The following is a 20,085-nucleotide window of genomic DNA, read 5'->3' on the forward strand; positions in this document are numbered from 1 at the left end:
CTAACGTCAATCAAGAAACCCCTCCTACACGTGCTAACGTCAACCAAGAAACCCTTCCTACACGTGCTAACGTCAATCAAGAAACCCCTCCTACACGTGCTAACGTCAATCAAGAAACCCCTCCTACACGTGCTAACGTCAATCAAGAAACCCCTCCTACACGTGCTAACGTCAATCAAGAAACCCCTCCTACACGTGCTAACGTCAATCAAGAAACCACTTCCATGCGTGCTAACGTCAATCAAGAAACCCTTCCTACACGTGCTAACGTCAACCAAGAAACCCACTTCCACACGTGCTAACGTCAATCAAGAAACCCCTCCTACACGTACTAACGTCAATCAAGAAACCACTTCCACGCGTGCTAACGTCAACCAAGAAACCCACTTCCACACGTGCTAACGTCTATCAAGAAACCCTTCCTACACGTGCTAACGTTAGTCAAGAAACCCCTCCTACACGCGCTGCTATTTTCAGTTCCCTGCTGCACGAGAATATATCTTACTAAACACTCTTCTCCTGCATACAGTCTCAGTGAAGGTCCCTCTGTGCATGTGTGTGAATGTGCGTGTGTGTGCGTATGTGAATGTGCATTGCTTGCGTCTGTGTACTTCATAGAAACACGACACACTTCAACCAGTTGAGCTACATTTCAGCTCCTAAGCATTCATCTGTAAAGCCTTAACAGGCTGCATGTAGTTCATGAGTCCATCCCACGAACACCCGCTGTTTTCCTGTCCCCGGTGTTAGATATATGTGTGTCCACAAGCACATTAATCAAGCTCTGTGCTTTTTGTGGCTGGAAACGCCATGATGAGCGTGTTCCACTCATCTGACATCTTCTGCTGCTACACAATCTCCACCAAGGTGGTGGAAACGTTGAAGAGTCAGCTTAAAAACGCACATTAGGTGAGCACTCCTGGGATAAGGCATTATCGCATCCTCCACGCAGGGGATTACTGAGTTTTGATATATGTTTCAACATATGTTTAAATATGAAGCATTTTGACATTGGACTGACTTTTAACTATATAATATATCAACAAGCTGGCTTGAAAACACACACGCACAACACTTGCCATTCTAAACCCTGAGAGGGTTCAGGAGATGTGGTTGAAGTAGGCGTAGTATCACCTAACTGACAATACCAAGGAGGGACATGACAGACGGCTGCAGCAACGTCATCTAGAGTGATGCGTTATGACAATATTATCCTTCTATTGCCGCTGTCTGAAGCAAAAAGATATGACATTATTAGTTCCACTATAATTATGATAACTTCCAAGGATCCATGGGGTTCTGTTCTCTTTGACTTATTGCCAAGCTGGATGGATGTGTTTTCTTCCCACGATGGAAGAATTTATTGTATAATCCCTGCCATGGAGCGCAGGATAAATCAAAATGAGATCAGTCTATTTCATTTTGGTTTGATATGCGATAGGCTTTTATCGATTCTTATCACTTGTGTAAAGATAGTTCTAAATAATGACAATGGTAGGCTGAAAAACGAGGCCACACTGAAATTACGGCCTGTCACCACCGCTGTGCAATGATATACGCTCTGCGGAGGAAAAACAACTCGCAATGGATTAATTTGCTTCGCATTTTACACTTGATGCAAATCTTGTCCTTAACATTCTGACATTTTAACAGGTGATGTATTGCTGTAACCTTCAAATAGTATTTCTTCAAACAAGTACATAATTATTTGAGATTTTGACCTCATTACGCAACTAGTGACATCGTGAATTACATCTCTCTGTCAAGAACTGTTAAACAGAAAATCTGCTCAGAATCATAAACTAGCCTCTGTCCACCAGTACAACATTATCAGGCGCCACATCATCACATAAAAACGTACTTACAAACACACTGCACATAAACATGTGTGGAAGTACGTCCTCCTGTATCGTAAAAGGAACAATTTCTCGGATTATGCGATGTGTGGTGAGATGAACTACAGAAGTTAGATTTATTGAACTGTTCCTTTGGCTGAAATCTGAAACAACTGCGTGTCAGCGTTCATAAATAGGGCTCTCACGACATATCTCGATAAAACTGGATAATTGCCTTCCATGACACCGTGATGAATGTCTAAACATCTTCACTGGCGGTGCAGAAGTAGTTTCTCGTTTCATCATTTATTGCCTGTTTGTTCATGGTGTTTTCCATGGAGGTAAATACAAAGAGTCTTAGTCCGACCCATCTGTTCAAATAGCTTCAGGGCAGTGCCTGGTGCAACCTTCATAGCGCCAGTCGCTCCTTGTCATCATTGACATAATACATCGTACTTATTTTATTGCGAAGCGTATTGTCATATATTTGAAGCTAAAACCAAGTGATATTGTTCTAATATGGTTCTGATAAATCTCAAAAGCAGGATTATAGACCCATGAAGATCCGGGTAAAACTTGATCTGCAGTAACCCATGCTTGTCATAAGAGGTGACTAACGGGATCGGGTGGTTCAGCTCGCTGATTTGGTTGACATATGTCATCTTATCAAATTTCCACATATCGATGCTCATGATGTCAATCACTGGATTGTCTGGTCCAAACTCCAGACGCGGTTATTTACAAACGGCCATCATATAGCTGGAACATTCCTGAGTGCAATGAACAAACACACTTTCTTTTTTATGCAATATATAGTATGTAAAATATACCGTTTGTGTCAATAGATTTCGGAAGGTTACATCAAAGGTGAATAAAAGATTGTTTAGAGTTTAATAATACCATAGACAAAACTCGTTGTTATGTTTTACACAATATATCGTTTCTCAGAATAACAATTGCAGTAGTGTAAAGTATATATGCGCAAAACACGGTGCAGTACAACTGCTCAGACACCATGCCCTGAGATGTTTACCCCACGCAGCAAACCGGTTAAGTTTATTTTGTTACGCATCTGCGGATTGCATACTCAAACATCTTGGCCAGTATGCTAATAGTTACGAAGGCCTAAACCTGTTATTTGTTCTTTGATCCTTGTTTTTCAGGGAGATTTCAAACTCCATGTTGGTGTGTTAAACTGCATATCCAAGTTCTCCACCCATCATGAAACCAGAGGATCTCTGACTCGCAGCACCTGGAATGATATGTTCAAGCAGAAACATAACTTTGCATAAATGAGCCCATCATATTCAGTAATGAAAAAGACTTTGACATGATCATTTTGTTCTCCGTTTCTCAATTCACATGGCATAGAATGAGCAGCCGATTGATAGAACCGGGACCATTCCATCACCTTTCCAGGTAAAATACTGGTCAAAGTGGGGTGCATTGGACAAAGAAAAGGAGCACCATTCTAGGAACCACTGAACTGACGGCCTCCACCGACACAGGGGCGCAGTTCACGGTCAAACAGGTTTCCCAACATATTTCGAGGGTTTGTAGCACAAGCAATGTGGTCCCCACTTGGGAATGGCTATCATTACCCAGCACTCACCACGAGGAGGTTGCTCTGCATGAGTACCTGTGTCAGTTCAACCATTTGGAGGACTGGTGTCACAGTCTGGGGGGAATCTGATGTGACGAGGCTGGTATTCATTCAACGTATTACCAACGTCAATTACCAAACAACAGGCACGTTATAATCTCTTCAAGCATGATAAGGCTAGATCCAAATCTGCATAGGACTGACACCAGAGGTTCTCCACACCATGCACGCGAAATTTTGCCATGTGTCCATGACATGAACATCATCGAACATGTGACCTCATCACGACAGGCAAGTCAGTAGGTTATCAGTATCCTCCATCAGGACCTCGAGGAAGTCCCATTGTTACATGGTCCTCCTGACGTCATCGGCGTTGTCACCTCCACTAACAACCTGTGATTTATATCCTGCAGTGATTCTCCCGACTTACAAACTGTTTTACACGTGTAAAAATGGCATTGTAAATGACATCATGCTGACCTCCTAATTCCTTGTGGATTGTCACTGGTATAGTTTCTTCGTTGTTAGGAAATTTTGTTGGCTAAAACCCCTTTTCTGGTGTCCCCGACTTGATATTGCTGGAATATTGCTAAAAGCGGCGTAAAACTAACTAACTCACTCACTTAAACGCCAACTGTATATGTTATACCTCTGCTCACATTCTTGTGGCGAGGTGTGCACTGTAACACCGGGTGTTACTGGTAGAACAGGACATGTACATCTCAGTGATCCACTCAGATATATTCTCCATCCCCAGTTTGGCTTAAGGACTTTGAGAATCGATTTCGGTAGATATTCTAGAATGCTGTTTGTTGTTTGGAATATACACATTAAACAATTTCTGTTGACCCCATTGTCGTTCCATAACTCACGTGTGTCCACTATCAAATCCATGGCTACAGGAAATCCCTGTGATCTATTGCCTTACATCTCTACACATCTAGATCCTAATCAAACACGATCTGTTTTCATCCTCCTCATCGATATCAGATACACCAGAAAGTACTACAACAATTACCAGGTCTCAGAGGGGAAATGACGAAGATTCAAGTTACGCTCGTAAACTCAGTTATTACTTTCTCTCTTTGGAGCTATTAAAAAACTCGAAATGTTTTAAGAATTAGGCTGTTTTAAATCGATTTTCAACCCTTTTCAACACCCCACGTGGTTTGGTTTTGGTTCCCTAAAGTTCGTATCTTGACTATCGCCTTCCAACAAATTGAGTTAATGTCACCAACACGGCAATCTCGTCGCTGACATATCTGTTTGTAATACTCCCTTCTATTCCCAAACCGTGCTTAGGGCGGAACCTGCCCAATTATCCCCATGCTCTGCCCGCGTTGATGGTGATTGAGGAAGATGATTTGCCTAATTTTCTTCCTAACCCTCTCGTTTGACATTTCTATTTAATTACTTCAACGAAATAGAGAGATAATATGATTAGCCTACTCGAACTGCCGGGCTTATTTCACGTGCGGCTCACGAATACACAGTAGACACGTGGAGGATGACAATGACTGCACTTACGTCGGTATATTTCTCATTTATCAAAACCTACTTCTCTTTCTTTTTTGCCCCTGAGTCGTAAGGTCATGTTTTGTTCGTAATCGCATTACCGTTTCTGTCATGACGTCATCGTTTTGTCCATCATAATCATTGCTAGTCTCAAGTGGTCTCAGTAACTCTGCCAAATATGTCTATCGATTTCACTAATTTCATCGCTTGCTTCTGTGTCTGTCGTGCGTTATGTGGTTAAGGACACCGAAAATCTGTTCCGCTTTCCTTTATTCGTTGATTTGGTCGTTTCGTTGATTTATGTATTGTATAGAGTGCGTACTTGATCCGCTGTGGTTTTCCAGGAAAGCTCAATTTGTAGTGTCTCAAATCACCAGGTTGTTCTCCTGCAGCAATCAAATGTCATCGATTTTCATTTAGGAATGTTCATTAAGTCACTAGCATGCAGTTATGTTCAATTTGACCGTAATGATCTCTAACGAGGAAGGCTTGGTGTATTTAAGAGAGCAGACCGCCTCTGATACAATGTGTCCTTACCTCAGATTAAAATGAAGTTAGTCACTGGATGTTGATTAACATCATAAAGATTAAATCAGACACTGTTTTTAAAATGCGCACGTCTCTGATAGGAATATCGATTTATTCAATCAATAACCTTTCAAATCGATCAGAAAGACAAACACCTGCTACCCTACGCTAACCCGGGGTATCTGAAAATGTATTTCTCTCTTTCTTAAATGTCGCACTCAGAAATATTCCAGCTACATGGTGGTTGTCTGTACATAATCGTAATAACAGACAATCTGGTGACCATGAGCATCGACCTACCACTTGGGATACGATGACATTGCAGTGACCTTGTGTCAATAAGAAGCTATAAATAGATTCGCTAATGACGGTTGTTGATGATGCTAGAGTATATATTCATGTATTTTCTACCAATTGATATCAGGTTTTTTCTCCTCCACCTCAACAAAATTATTTTTGATATATATTCTTAAGCTCTGTTTCCTATTCACGACAAACATACCTCCACACAAATCCAAAGTGTATTTTTATCTATATGTATCTTGGGCCAGACATTTCTTCAAACAAGTGAAGTGTGTCTTGAGTGGCTTTGAGGCTTGATTCTGTTCCATCCAAAAAACACCTCGTGATCATCAACAGACTTTCCATGTATATTTTCCGCAGTACTGACGTATATCCTCTTCATATGTTTGTTTCATCTAATAAAACTAACATAATTTCAGCCTCTACAGGAAGATGTCGATAGATAGTGGTCTGGAACGTCTCTCATTTCATGCCCATTTTGACTTACACAAGATGTTGAGCTACCTATAACACTATTGATCTAGATTCGAAGAAAGGGGACGTTGCCATATTTATTTACAAGGTGCTCGATGACATCGTGTGATACGGGATCAATGGCTTCTTCAATATCAATTTAGTCAGTAGTGTATATTGTTTCATCGTGTCATATGTCAAATAACACAGCACTGAAACACTGTTGCTAGAGCTCCTTCCAGGAATTGTATAGGGTGAATATCATGTATCAACAGGCCACGAGTCGCCTTACCAGACCAGGGACGTCGGTTCTGTTGTTCAGATGGCCTTTAGAAATAGAAAACAACAACCTTGTACATATAGATCTAGTAATAAAATATCTGTTATATATAAAGCGCCGTTCGACTTGCTTACCTGACGACTTTATATCGTTTATTGACTAACAACTCTAATATTTCCATTGAAAGTAATCAGTAATGGCATATGTTAAACGTATTCTCATGATGTGTCATTCTAAAGCCTAGATGTAGATACTGTGTTATCTCATGCATTTGTTGAGTCAAAAATCATTTGAGACTTGTCTGTTATCATAAAGATTGTGAGAATGAAACTGAGAGCCCTATTTACTGTCACATGATATCAAACTCTGCAGGTGATAGGTAACCTGAGCGTGTTTGCTCACAATCAACTCAGACCTCGCGAACAACCGTTTGCACCGCACTCCTGATTGTATGTGTGCTTCATTAACTAAAACGTTTTGCGAGGTTTAGTTGTGAGTGACCGCCCTTTCCGATAATGACCTGTATCCGACTGGCCGCGATTGTTGACTGCCAAGGGAGCCGTGGTAGATTAGCCACCCAGTCTTGCACCCAGGAGGCAATGTACATATTGAACTAAGCGAAAGGCCACCACCCAAATGACCACACCCAGTCCCACTGGCCACAAAATAATGTATTTGGTGACAAGAAACCATTACGTCAGTGTCATCTCCTGTTGTCAGATGATGACGTACGTTGTACTTTACTGATGGTTTCACGGCGGAGAGGGGGGAGGTGTTCACTAGTAGTCCTGTCCACTACCATTTAAATTATAAACTAGCACCTTAGGTCTCACGACTATCTGTCTGACAGGCACAAGAAACTCGTGAGCTAAACCGTCAGCCTAGTACACAACGCAGTGGTGGACGCATGCACAGTAGAATGGCTTCATGGCTGGTCTGGGTCATCTCTTTCGGTGCAGATCACCCTGTCCTCGTTGACGTCGACGTCACCACTTGATACAGGGGAATGAACATTAAAGCTCTATTTCATTTGTTACTTGTAACAATGGAGCTTCAAGGACGTGGATCAAGACATTTGCAACCAAAGATCGTGTATCAGCAATCAGAATGTCAACAGTGTGAAATATTCATTCCCTGCTTCCTGGATGCCTACAGATACAGATGCGGGGTATAAAAGATCTTCAAGGCTTAGCTTTAGTTGTGTGGCAAACATACCAAAGTCTAGAACAAACTGCCAACAGGGACAACAAAAGAAAGGATGAGTTATTGGTCTAACATTCAGCAACGATCTATAAAGTTTGCCGGCGTGTAATCATTGAAAGGTCGGTAAGCCACATGGTGGACTTGGACACGCTGGTTCTCAGTATCCAAACAGCCACTGTCCGTTCACCATTCATTAACATTACTTCAAGACAAGTTGGCTCGGTTGAGGTTATCAGAGTTTTGAAAGTCTGGTCAGTCCTCTGGCAGTGCATGGGTAAGGAAATAAAGATCAAGCGTTTCAGGCATTAGGTAACTCTAATAAATGTACTGACCTTTTCAGACATACTTAAAGGTTTGGCAACCAAGAGTACAACCAAGAATACAACCCAAAAAGAACAAGAATTTGTACTTTACTGAGAAAGTGTAATCCCAAATATAACATATGTTACATTTGACCACTTTCTAAAATGGCAATGTGTATTTCATAGCTTTCGGCCGTGGGAGCCGTGTCAATTAACACTTACCAGAGGGGTACACAAAGTCCGCAGTCTAGACTACCAGTTGTCCGACTTCCATTTTTGTGGAAGCCGCGGTGACTGAGCAGTCTAGGCGTCTGACTTTGTGTGCTGGCGATTACGTGCCTGACTCTGACGGTGTGGGTTCGACACGTGGACAAGTATCAGTGGTCATTCTTGATGTAAGAAGAAGTCGTGCTGTTCAAAACTGAGATACTCCAGAAGAATTCTGGAAACAAAGTAGCAAAGGAGTTAGTTCCAACCGACGTGAATGATCTGACGCATTTGTAATGCCCAGACAATAACTGCATTTTGAACAGGCCCTGTCAGTGTCCCAATTCGGGCCTTAACATGTCTGTTAAATAGGCAGTACATGATTTTCAGAACATTGCAACAACATATTCAGGCAGTGATTGAGATGACGAAAGAGAGTAACGTATGAAGGTCAAACATTAAAGGTATTGTGGTATTGCTCTGTCTGCCAAGACCAAATGCGGGTTCATTAAAGTAGACTTCACTGATTGAAAGCTGTGAAAAGAGGTGCTATCCAACTCTAACTCAGTTATTAACTTGTTATTCTGTCATGGATGTCTGGGTTAGTGGATTAAGTTGTAATTACACATTTGCAGAAAAGGTTTCATTTTATGTTTTTGTGATATTGTGATATCAGCATTCTGTTATAATGAGAGAGTGAGTGAGTGAGTTAAGTTTTACGCCGCACTCAGCAATATTCCAGCTATATGGCTGCGGTCTGTAAATAATCGAGTCTGGACCAGACAATCCACCGATCAACAGCATGAGCATTCTGTTATACAGAATGTATGCACAACATATTGTGCACAGACATGTTACGTATAATCTTGAGTTTGAGTCAGTAATCTTCATCTTTCAAAATACCCACAATAAAAGTTTAAAACATCCATTCATGATTTTATTGCTATCATAATAACGCTAGTATAGTCATGGTAAAATGTTCTTACTGTTCTATAGGTCTTATAGACTAAGAATAGTGAAATAGACGTATCCCATAAAGATAATGTTGATACCTCCGATTACTCCGAAACCATCAGACCATTCCTTTAGTACTAACGGCTCATGGTCATTATTTTGTTAAGCGTATTAAACGAGATAGTAGCGCCATTATTAAATGTCGGCTGTCTTTATTATGCTTTAGAGTACAAAGACGCCTTTAGTGATCGTATTAGAATGGGAACTCGTCTTACACACTCTTCAACAAAGAGAAACGCATGGGTGCTAATCTGATACATTTTACTGTGTTCATTCTGTTCAATTCAATGTGCACATTTCAAGTAACTTTGTTGATACAAGGCTGAAGCTTAGCATGGTGATAGTCATAGAATCTGTAGGCTAGAGGCCAGTGCTGAGTGACAGGTCGTCACGCTGCTTGTACGTCCACGAGGGTGTGCGTGCGTGATTTTGCGTGTGTGTGTGTGTGCGTGCGTGCGTGCGTGCGTGCGTGCGTGCGTGCGTGCGTACGAGTGCGTGTGTTCAGTTCATGGCAAGACATTGATGTTTAAACTATTGTCAACAGTTACACTAACTGTGGGGGTTGTGAAACAACTACCTCTGTCAGCCAATAATCGGAAGAAAAATTTGGCTGATGTACCGATTTGCTGTCAGACGTCTTTAAACCAACACCAAGTGGGATGTAATAGATGTTATATTTGGGACTACACTTTCCCAGTAGCATTTTTGTTGGGTTTGGTCCCATCCACACCCTCAGAGTCAGGCCCCTAATCGCCAGCACACAAAGTCAGCCTTCGAACCCACTCAGCCACTTGTGGCATCTGGTTCTCTGGTTTCATAATGCATTTATACACTTATGTATTGATTTTTTGGGTATTCTAGTCTATCTGCCTTTCTCTCGTCTAGAATAAGTGCATCTGAGGTCTTTTATCCCACTCTTCGTCCCGTTCAGTCCACGATACGTCGATTCTTTTTATTAGTTCCTGGGAATTGTCAGTAATGAGTGTATGCATGAGTTAATTCTTAAGTTTTCCAAATGACAAGACAATGCAGCTTTTTTTATTTCTTATTATTATTTCATTCAATTTCTAACAAACGTTCCATTTTTTCCAATACACTAGGTGCGATCATCTGCGATATAAGACGGATGAATATAAGATGGAGGAAAAATCTTAGCATCTCTTGCAGTTTCTGTGCATGAGGAGAACAAAACACGGAGATGGTGGGTACATCCCTTAAACCAACAAAGATTACTTGAAGGAGCCTTTAATTGTCTTATAAAGGAATTATTAGGGAATTAAATAACATCAATCATTTATGTGTTTTCGAAATATTGAACTAAAAGTATGTAGAAAATATTTACTTTCATACCAACATTGTTCTTTCATACACTCAGGCATTACAAATTCCACATATATAGAATTTGAGCAGTACTGACTTCCCTGGGGAACATAGTTCTGAGGGTTCTGTTGACTTGAACCAAATTGAGCCTCATGAAATATCTGGGCAATTGTATTTTTCATAGGACTTTTAGAAGCATCTTGAAGTAGCTTGTTCTGAGAATGAAATTTATCAAAGGTTTGTCATATTATTGTATATGTTATGCACAGACAGGCGCAGAAACTCATTAAAAATAATATCTCATCAAAAACACAGCCTGTCTGTAATTGGAATCGCGTATTTTTATCGAAAGATGAGGAAATAACCTTACCTGATTGTCAACGTGTTGGGGAAATACCTTATTGGAATGACGTCATCAGGGGAATTCCTCATGCGAGTTCATTTGCGTTGCATCAAAAACAGGAGGCCTACCGATCTAAATCTCTTCGGATCGCAACGCATGCAAAATTCGCACCTAGTGTATTGTCTAAATGGAAAATGTACTGCTTGCGATTTTTCGGACGCAACGCATGACGCAAAGCAGAGAAAATCGGACGTAGTGTAAATCCAGCCTAAAAGAAAATCGATTGTGTTTTTCGAGAAATGATTTAACAATGATGTAATTCATCTAGCATTACCTCATAGACGTGGTAGATGATACTATAAAGCTGTGTGCTTAAACATTCCCCATAAGTAGACTGCATGACTGACTGACTGCCTGAGTTTGGTTTTACGCCGCTTTTAGCAATATTCCAGCAACATCACGGCGGGGAACACCAGAAATGTAGACTGCATGAAGTTTAAAAGCATTCAATTAGTGGCCCCAGCAAATCATTGTATATTTAGTGTGACGCCAATCACACCACCCAAGAACAATAATTCAGACCTCATAGTTACAGTCAGTGGCTCTCGTAAATCACTGAATGGCTGAGGCCAATGACACCAATCACATCCACTTCAACGAAGATGAAGTTTTGGATTTTTTCGGGAATTTTATTTACTTTATATGGAACATTGTTCAAACAAATCCCTATTTCCTTCCACCTTGTGCAACAAGCTGTCTACTATATGAGTTAGATGAAGCTCACATGTCGACAACTACGTGTCATAAGTCTATAGTATCATAATTGATTTCATTCCACACTATATGTACATTTCACTTAAGCACGGAATGTTTGATTACAGCCAAGACTTGCATTGTTGGCGAAACCGAATGCAATCTGTAATTTCACCAGATTTTGGATAAGGCTTCAATCGAAACGGCGTTTTGTATAAGCTACAAGGCACTGCCACACAACAGTATGATGAATTTCGTCCAAATTGAAATCGATCACTTAACTGTACGTACATCCGTCTTTCATCTACACGACTTATAGATGTGATACTGTAATCAATCTACACTGCTACTAGGCTATAGACATGACAAATTGATCTGGGATGTTTATATCTCGCCGTAGGCATGTCACTACGTAGATGATGGTGACGGTAGAAGAAGGTGGTGTAGTCCAGGCTCTGTTAATGCTATGTGAGAGAAGGTTGTATGTGGAGTTGTGGTGTGACAATAGGTTGTATATTTAGGCATGTCAGGTTGAGTTCTATGCGTATTTGTGTGAGAGTAGTAAGTCAGTGAGTAAGTAAGTAAGTTTTTAGCACTATTCCAGCGATATCAGAAATGAGCTTCACAAATTGTACCCATGTAGGGAATCGAAAACGAGCGAACGATTAGAGACTACGCAACCAAACAGCTCATAGTGTAAGGATAGGTTGTACGTGGAGCTGTGTGATGTTGTATTTGGTGTTATGTGAGTAGGTTGTATGTGGTGTGTGAGAGTAGGTTATGAGTTGTGTGAGAGTAGGTTGTATGTGGTGTTATGTGAGAGTAGGTTGTATGTGGTGTTGTGTGAGAGTAGGTTGTATGTGGTGTTATGTGAGAGTAGGTTGTATGTGGTGTTGTGTGAGAGTAGGTTGTATGTGGAGTTGTGTGATCTTGTTTGTATGTGGTGTTATGTGAGAGTAGGTTGTATGTGGTGTCATGTGAGAGTAGGTTGTATGTGGTGTCATGTGAGAGTAGGTTGTATGTGGTGTTATGTGAGAGTAGGTTGTATGTGGTGTCATGTGAGTAGGTTGTATGTGGTGTTATGTGAGAGTAGGTTGTATGTGGTGTCATGTGAGAGTAGGTTGTATGTGGTGTTGTGTTAGAGTAGGTTGTATGTGGTGTCATAAGAGAGTAGGTTGTATGTGGTGTTGTGTTAGAGTAGGCTGTATATGGTGTTGTGTTAGAGTAGGTTTTATGTGGTGTTTTGGGGGAGTAGGTTGTATGTGGTGTCATAAGAGAGTAGGTTGTATGTGGTTTTGTGTGAGAGTAGGCTGTATGTGGTGTTATGTGAGAGTAGGCTGTATGTGGTGTTATGTGAGTAGGTTGTATGTGGTGTTATGTGAGAGTAGGCTGTATGTGGTGTCATGTGAGTAGGTTGTATGTGGTGTTATGTGAGAGTAGGTTGTATGTGGTGTTATTTTGGAGTAGGCTGTATGTGGTGTCATAAGAGAGTAGGTTGTATGTAGAGTTGTATGTGGAGTGTGTGTAGGTTGTATGTGGGCTCGTAAGAGAGTAGGTTGTATGTGTGTTTTGTGAGAGTAGGCGTTACAGGAAATTGTTTGAGGGTAGGTTGTAAGTGTAGTTTACATTTGTTTGAATTAAATGTCTATATTACCACCCTTCGATCTAGCAGATAGAGATTATCCCTGTCGTTCATTATTGGACTGGTCTAATGTCTCCAACTCGGCGTTTGGTTGTTAATGTGTTTCTCCCTGGTCTGTAATACCATACGGATATATCACATTACTTATTTTGCACTAGGAAATAAGTGGAGGATCCATTAATGGATTCCACCACTGATATGATGAGGGTTTTTTAGATTGACTTCACAATGATATGGCGTGTTTTTTCGCAACCTCTACTGGAGACTATGAATTCCTGTTCTTTTGAGCGCTACACTTCATTATTCATGCATTGGTGTATATTTATGTTTGTTCTTAAAGTCTACGATAGTCTCTCATAACCCTAAACGGGTGGTTCACTTTTATTCTGTACTGTAGCTAGCTCCTATATGTCCTGTATTTTTGCATGTTTCGTGAAACTTAAATAAATAATCTGTCTGTCTGCATTTTCTCCTTCAGTAAGTTAGCTTGTGTTTTCACAGAACGATGTAGATATGTTGTTTAGTGATACCCCATTTGTCTTACAATGTGTACACAATAGATAACAAACGACTGTAGTAACTCAAACATTTACTGGGAAACGGTATTGAGTAACAGGTTGAATGTTTTCCGGTATAAATATAACATCGATTTGGTTGTAAAACGTCCACATTCCATGTTGTATCCTTTACACTGGAGCTCAGTTGACGACTGAGGACAGATGATCAGAGATATCTGTTGTGAAGGTTTCATGAACTTACTACAAAACAAACGTAGTAAACCATTCATGGACTTAAAGAGAATCATGGAAAACAGATCACCAACTGTGACACATTTCTAGCTAGAGCCATCTTTCTATTGAACAAGGTAAACTGTACCAAACACTTCATGAACTAATTTATATGACAAAGTGTAGTAAATGCTCCATTAACATCGTAAACAGTTCATGAACTACAAGGAAAGAAGTAGTAACATTTCATGAACAAGATAAACTGTTGTAAACACTTCGTGCACAAAGTAAACTGTAGCTAACACTTCATGTACAAGATGAACTGAAGTAAGCTCTTCGTGAACAAGGTAAACTCAGGCAGGCAGTTAAAACCGACAGAGTAAACTGGAAACACGTAAACATGAACAACTTACAGTTTAGTAAACAAGAATTGTGTCGTTAAGTAAAACACACTTTCCCAACATTCAGAACATTCAATCAAATATTCATTTGTATTGTTGCTTTTACAAATATACATCACAGACAATTGGCATGATTCAATGAAAGTGAATGTGTTACGGGTGCTGATAAAGAAACGGATAGGGATTTTGTTTTAGAAGGACAAGCCATACACCTGAATCGTGAACAACTGCTGGCGAATTTCTTTACCATGAAACCTGTTAGATTGTCATTCTGATTTTAAATACCAACTGGCATTACAAGCATAGACGCAGTTGATCCTAGGCCACTGTGACGAACCTGAAACATTAATACACTCCCACTGATTACGTCTCATTGTTACACAGCAGGATAATGGACACTCTACTTCAGCCTTTATGGTAAAACTACTTGTATTAATGCCAGGCATTCCGAACTCCTGAACACTTGAATACTGATACAGTTGAAGTATATTTTCATGTCATGCGGGTGGGGCGTTCTGGGGTATATGGAAGACATTGAATCACCTGGAGGACACCGAGGGCACAGAGGGTTAACTAAGAGCAAGGAGAGGTTACACTGAGACTGGTGTGTCTAACCCATGTATTTTTTCCTGGTCCGGAAGTAATGGATGGCGGATTTCATTAGGCAATTGTTCGTCAAACTGCACCATTGTGTATTTTTTGTGAAAGTCACGTTTCAGTATAACATGCATAAGACTAATTACCCCACACAAAACATCATACCGGGGCTATTACTCACAGACATTACTGCTGTTTTTTCATGTGAAGTGACACCCGATGTGTAACTTACAACCTGCTTCAGCGTCTTTGGTTCCCGATATGTCTTAAACCGGAACACAATGAGACACGTAACACTCTTCCTCTGTAATCCCCACTGACCTTCCCTGAGGTACTTCGTTTAATTGAAGAGCAAATTGCACAAATCGATTTCACATTACCATTGTTCCATGTTCATGTCATTCCAGATAATAGCGTCTCCATTGTCGTTACGTTTTACTTTAATTGATATGGTAGATGCGCAGTTTCATTTCTCTGACATAGGGCTGACACAGACATATCACGATGTAATTCATCAAACCAAGGAGGAAAGTGTTATATATCTTGTTAAGTTTTAGTATGGCTGGCAAACCACGTGCATTACGCCATGTTACAGAAAGAAGTGGATGTACTGAGATGTTAGATAGATTGATGGATTCTGAAACGTTTTAATGTATGTACGGATGTCCCTGACTGGGTGTTGAGTCTCCATGAGGGTCACATTGTACCCTGACTGGGTGTTGAGTCTCCATGAGTGAAGTTGATAAGGCGATTCTTGAATCGATTATAACTGAAGAAGAAATTCACAAGGCTATACGGCATATGAAAAATGGTAAATCTCCAGGAATTGATAACGTCCTTATAGAAATGATTAAAACAAGCGAATCTAATATAATGCCTTTTTTAGTGGCAATGTTCAATAAAATATTTTTAAACGGTTGTTTTCCACAAGTGTGGAGTTAAGCATTTATAGATCCTCTGCATAAAAAGGTGATGTAAATATTCCCGATAATTACCGGGGGATATCTTTACTCAGCTCACTCGGGAAAATATATACTAGTGTTTTAAATGAAAGACTAACAAAATGGGCAAATGTTATGGATAAAGTTTCTGAAAGTTTGGTTTGAAAAGTTGGTTTTCGGAAGGGCTATTTAGTTGTTGACCATATCTTCACATTGTATGCTATCATCGAGAAAACCTATGTAGAAGTAGGAAAAGGGTATACGTTGCTTTCATTCATTTTAAAAAAGCTTTTGATTTTGTAAATAGAGATAAACTCTGGAAATTACTCTCATCATACTGCGGAAACGGTAAAATGTTACAAACTCTTATGAGCATATATAAAACAGTGAAATCGTGTGTCAGAGTACAATTCGAGCTAACGGAACATTTAAATTGTCCATTCGGTTTAGCTAACGGAACATTTTAATTGTCCATTTGGTTTACAGCAGGGTTGTATGTGAGTCCAATGTTATTCTCATTGTTTATAAATGAACTTTCTGTAGAAATCACAAATTATGGTAAGCATGGGGTCCAATTGTTTCCAGATGTACTTGAAATTCTAATGTTGTTGTTTGCGGATGATGTAATTCTTGTGTCAGATACTATTGATGGTCTTCAGTGCCCGCTAGGCACTTTAAAATCGTATGCAGATAAGTGGGGATTAACTGTAAATTTAGATAAATCTATAGTTCTTGTTTTTAGGAGAGGTGGGAAATTAGCGGTTAAGGAAAACTGGCTTTATAATGGGAGAAACATTGAAACGGTAAACAGCTACAAATATCTAGGTTTTGTGTTCACATGTAATTGTAGTCTCAGGCAAGCGGTCTCAGAACGTGCAGCTCGTAGTAAGAAGTCTTTAATGGGATTAACTATAAGCTTAAGGAAATTACGACCAATACCTTTGGAAGTATTTTTTTAAATATTTGACAGCCATATTCAGCAAATATACTTGTATGGGTCTGAAATTTGGGGGGTTAAATGGTACGATAACATAAGTTAATGACAGTGCATGATGGACGAATTCCGAAAAAGGGTACAACACATGGGCGTCTGAGATCCGCCATATACTTTGCTCACACGGCTTTGGATTTTCACAAGCTGTCGGTGATCCTTGCGCTTTTATTCAATTTTTAAAGAACGCTTGATCAATTTGTTTTACCAAAACTGGACATCTACTCTTGACAACAGCTCACGTTAAACGTTATATGCAAAATATAAGAGTCTTATTGAGCCTGAAGAGTGTCTGTCTTCAAATTTGGAATATAAATTCCGTAAAGTATTGCTCAAATTCAGAGCTGGTGTACTTTTAAAGAATAACGTAGGTAGGTGGCAGAATATTGATGTATCTCAAAGAAATTGCCCTGCATGTAAAGAAGTTTTAGAAGATGAATATCACTATTTGTTGAAATGTCCAGCTTATAAAAATCTTCGGGATAGATTTTTGCCTAAGAATTTGTAAGTAAATATGATATCGTTTAAAAATATCCTTAAACAAAACAAAAATGAAGACATAGATAATCTGGCTCGTTTTATCTATTATGCATACAAAATAAGAGAAAAGTTAGCAAAATTGAAATAGGTATTAAAATTATTAAACAAAATCCATTTCAACTATACATGTACATATATATGTTACTGATATTTTTCACTGGGGATGTAAGAAAATCTACTCAGGTAGACAAGTAAATACTAAATCATTTAAGACATTGTTTCCTGTTTTCATACCTGGTTCGAATATGTATATTAATATGTATATGGGCCTGTGGCCTTCATACGTAATAAAGATTTTGATGATGATGATGATGATGAGGGTCACATTGTAGCCTGACTGGGTGTTGAGTCTCCATGAGGATCACATTGTACCCTGACTGGGTGTTGAGTCTCCATGAGGGTCACATTGTAGCCTGACTGAACCTAGCCCAATTGAAAGCTGCTTTACACGAGGAATGGCACATGCTGCCCTTTCAGAGGATAAGGGGGCTGACAGGGGGTATGAGGAGGAAAGAGCTTTACCTTGAATTCCTCTAAGACACGCAACATGACAACTTCAATGTTTGAATGGTCGCATTCACCAATAAATTCAACCTTAAACTGACTGACTGAGTTTTGGTTTTACGCCGCTTTTAGCAATATTCCAGCAACATCGCGGCGGGGGGACACCAGAAATGGGCTTCACACATTGTACCAATTTGGGGATTCGAACCTGGTTCTTCGGTGTGACGAGCCAGCGCTTTAACCACTAGGCTTCAACCTTAAACATTCCAGGGCAATAAGTGTATGATATTGTATAAAAAGCAGTGTTTGTTTGTTTGTTTGATTTTCAATTAGCATGGATTGCAATCATTTTGTCGTCAAAGTCGTTATAAGTCAAAGAATCATACGGGTCAGGGAAAAAGACATGCTTTTCCATCGTTCATTAATCTTCCATTTTCCACGAGAACTTTTATGTACTTGTCTCAAAACATATCATTGCAAACATACAGGGGTGCCTTATTAATTTCTTGACGTATATATTGTTCCTGCAATGAGACTGTGACCTGTAGGCAAACCAGATAATCAAGTGAGTACTCAGGAATCAGTTATTACTGAATGATCAAACGAATAACATGTTGATATTTCCGTTTTGCTTGTAGAATTCATGTTATCACTTGACACTTACATCAGGGCTCGATGGGGTATCGGGGATGTTTTTCTGTCTGTTTTGCACCTCCAACTGATTATTAGAGTTTATTGATATTTGCGTTATAGACATGTAGAGACAATTTCAAACGTTGACGAATCATTGACTAAATTGATGTCTGGTGAAATTCACTTTTTCGCCAGATGTTACTGTGTTTAGTTTGTTTTTAATTTAATCACAGGTGAATAATCATGACACAGCTCATCATAACAACTCCCGATCACTGTCAAGTCAAAAGTCAAAGGTGTTGCCAGATCCGCGACCAAGGAACACTGTACATACGTCACGGAACTCGAGGTTTCTATTGACTTTAACGGTTTCCCCAAACTGTCATTCCACCGCATAGATATCTACATCCATACCACATCTAACCATATTCGTGTCATCTCTCACAAAACTGTCTTTACAATCTCTTTCCCTTGTAGTTCTTTGGAATGAATTCATGCCTGCCTCCAACCATCCATCACGTACGTGTCCTAAGAGTGAATGCCTGGAGGGGTATTATCCGTCAAACGCTACATCCCTTAAATGCGTTACGCGCCAATCCACGCGTTTCGTTGGCATCTGGTAGTTCTCACTGTTCTTTGACGCCACAGTCAGCAATATTCCTGCCCCATGAGTGTGATCGGTAAATACTGAGCCCCTGACATGCCGATACAGTCATTGAAATCATGAGCATTCATCTACGCGATTGGTATACTGTGGCCTGTATCCAACACCTTAGCCAGCCAGATCACCCGACCCAGCTGCTCGCCTATTACGACCAGAACGGGTTCCTGAAAACCAATTATGACCCTTATCTGCACCGGGACTCACAGTAACGGTTGTTTAGGCTGTTTGTCTACCAGCCAAGCAGCGGTCATAAACTAAGTGGCTAAACATTGCTTTTGCTCAACGTTCTTAAAACCTCTTTTTGAGGACATTTTATAATGTCTTGGTGAATATTTGTCCCCGTGACTAATCAGAAGGTCATGTTATCTGTGTTACCTTTACTCACAAAAAGTCATATTTACAATGCAGATCCAACGAGAATTCACACGTGTCGAGAGCATGAGAAAACCTATTGGACACATTGTTCCTTCAGGCTGAAAGTTTGTTTAATGACACAGCTTGTGGTATTTGTCGACCACAACCACAACGCTAATACAAACAGGTTCTTTCAAATTCCATGCCCGTGTTCCGTCAGTCGTTGCATCCTTCCGCCATTGTGTGCTTTCTGTTGAACACGAGGAACTGGCTTTTTGAAAGTATTACATGTGCAATCGTCATTTCTTACAGAAAACGTCCCAAACAAATATTGGATTTGGTTAAGGTTGGGTAAGTCTGGAAGAGCTTTTTATACAACGTTTTACCAGATTAAATCATGTAAATTGTAAAGTAGATTGTATGCGTTTGCA

This window comes from Haliotis rubra, unplaced genomic scaffold (assembly GCF_003918875.1).
Source record: "Haliotis rubra isolate DU_JTF1 unplaced genomic scaffold, ASM391887v1 Scf308, whole genome shotgun sequence".
Lineage (NCBI taxonomy): Eukaryota > Metazoa > Mollusca > Gastropoda > Lepetellida > Haliotidae > Haliotis > Haliotis rubra.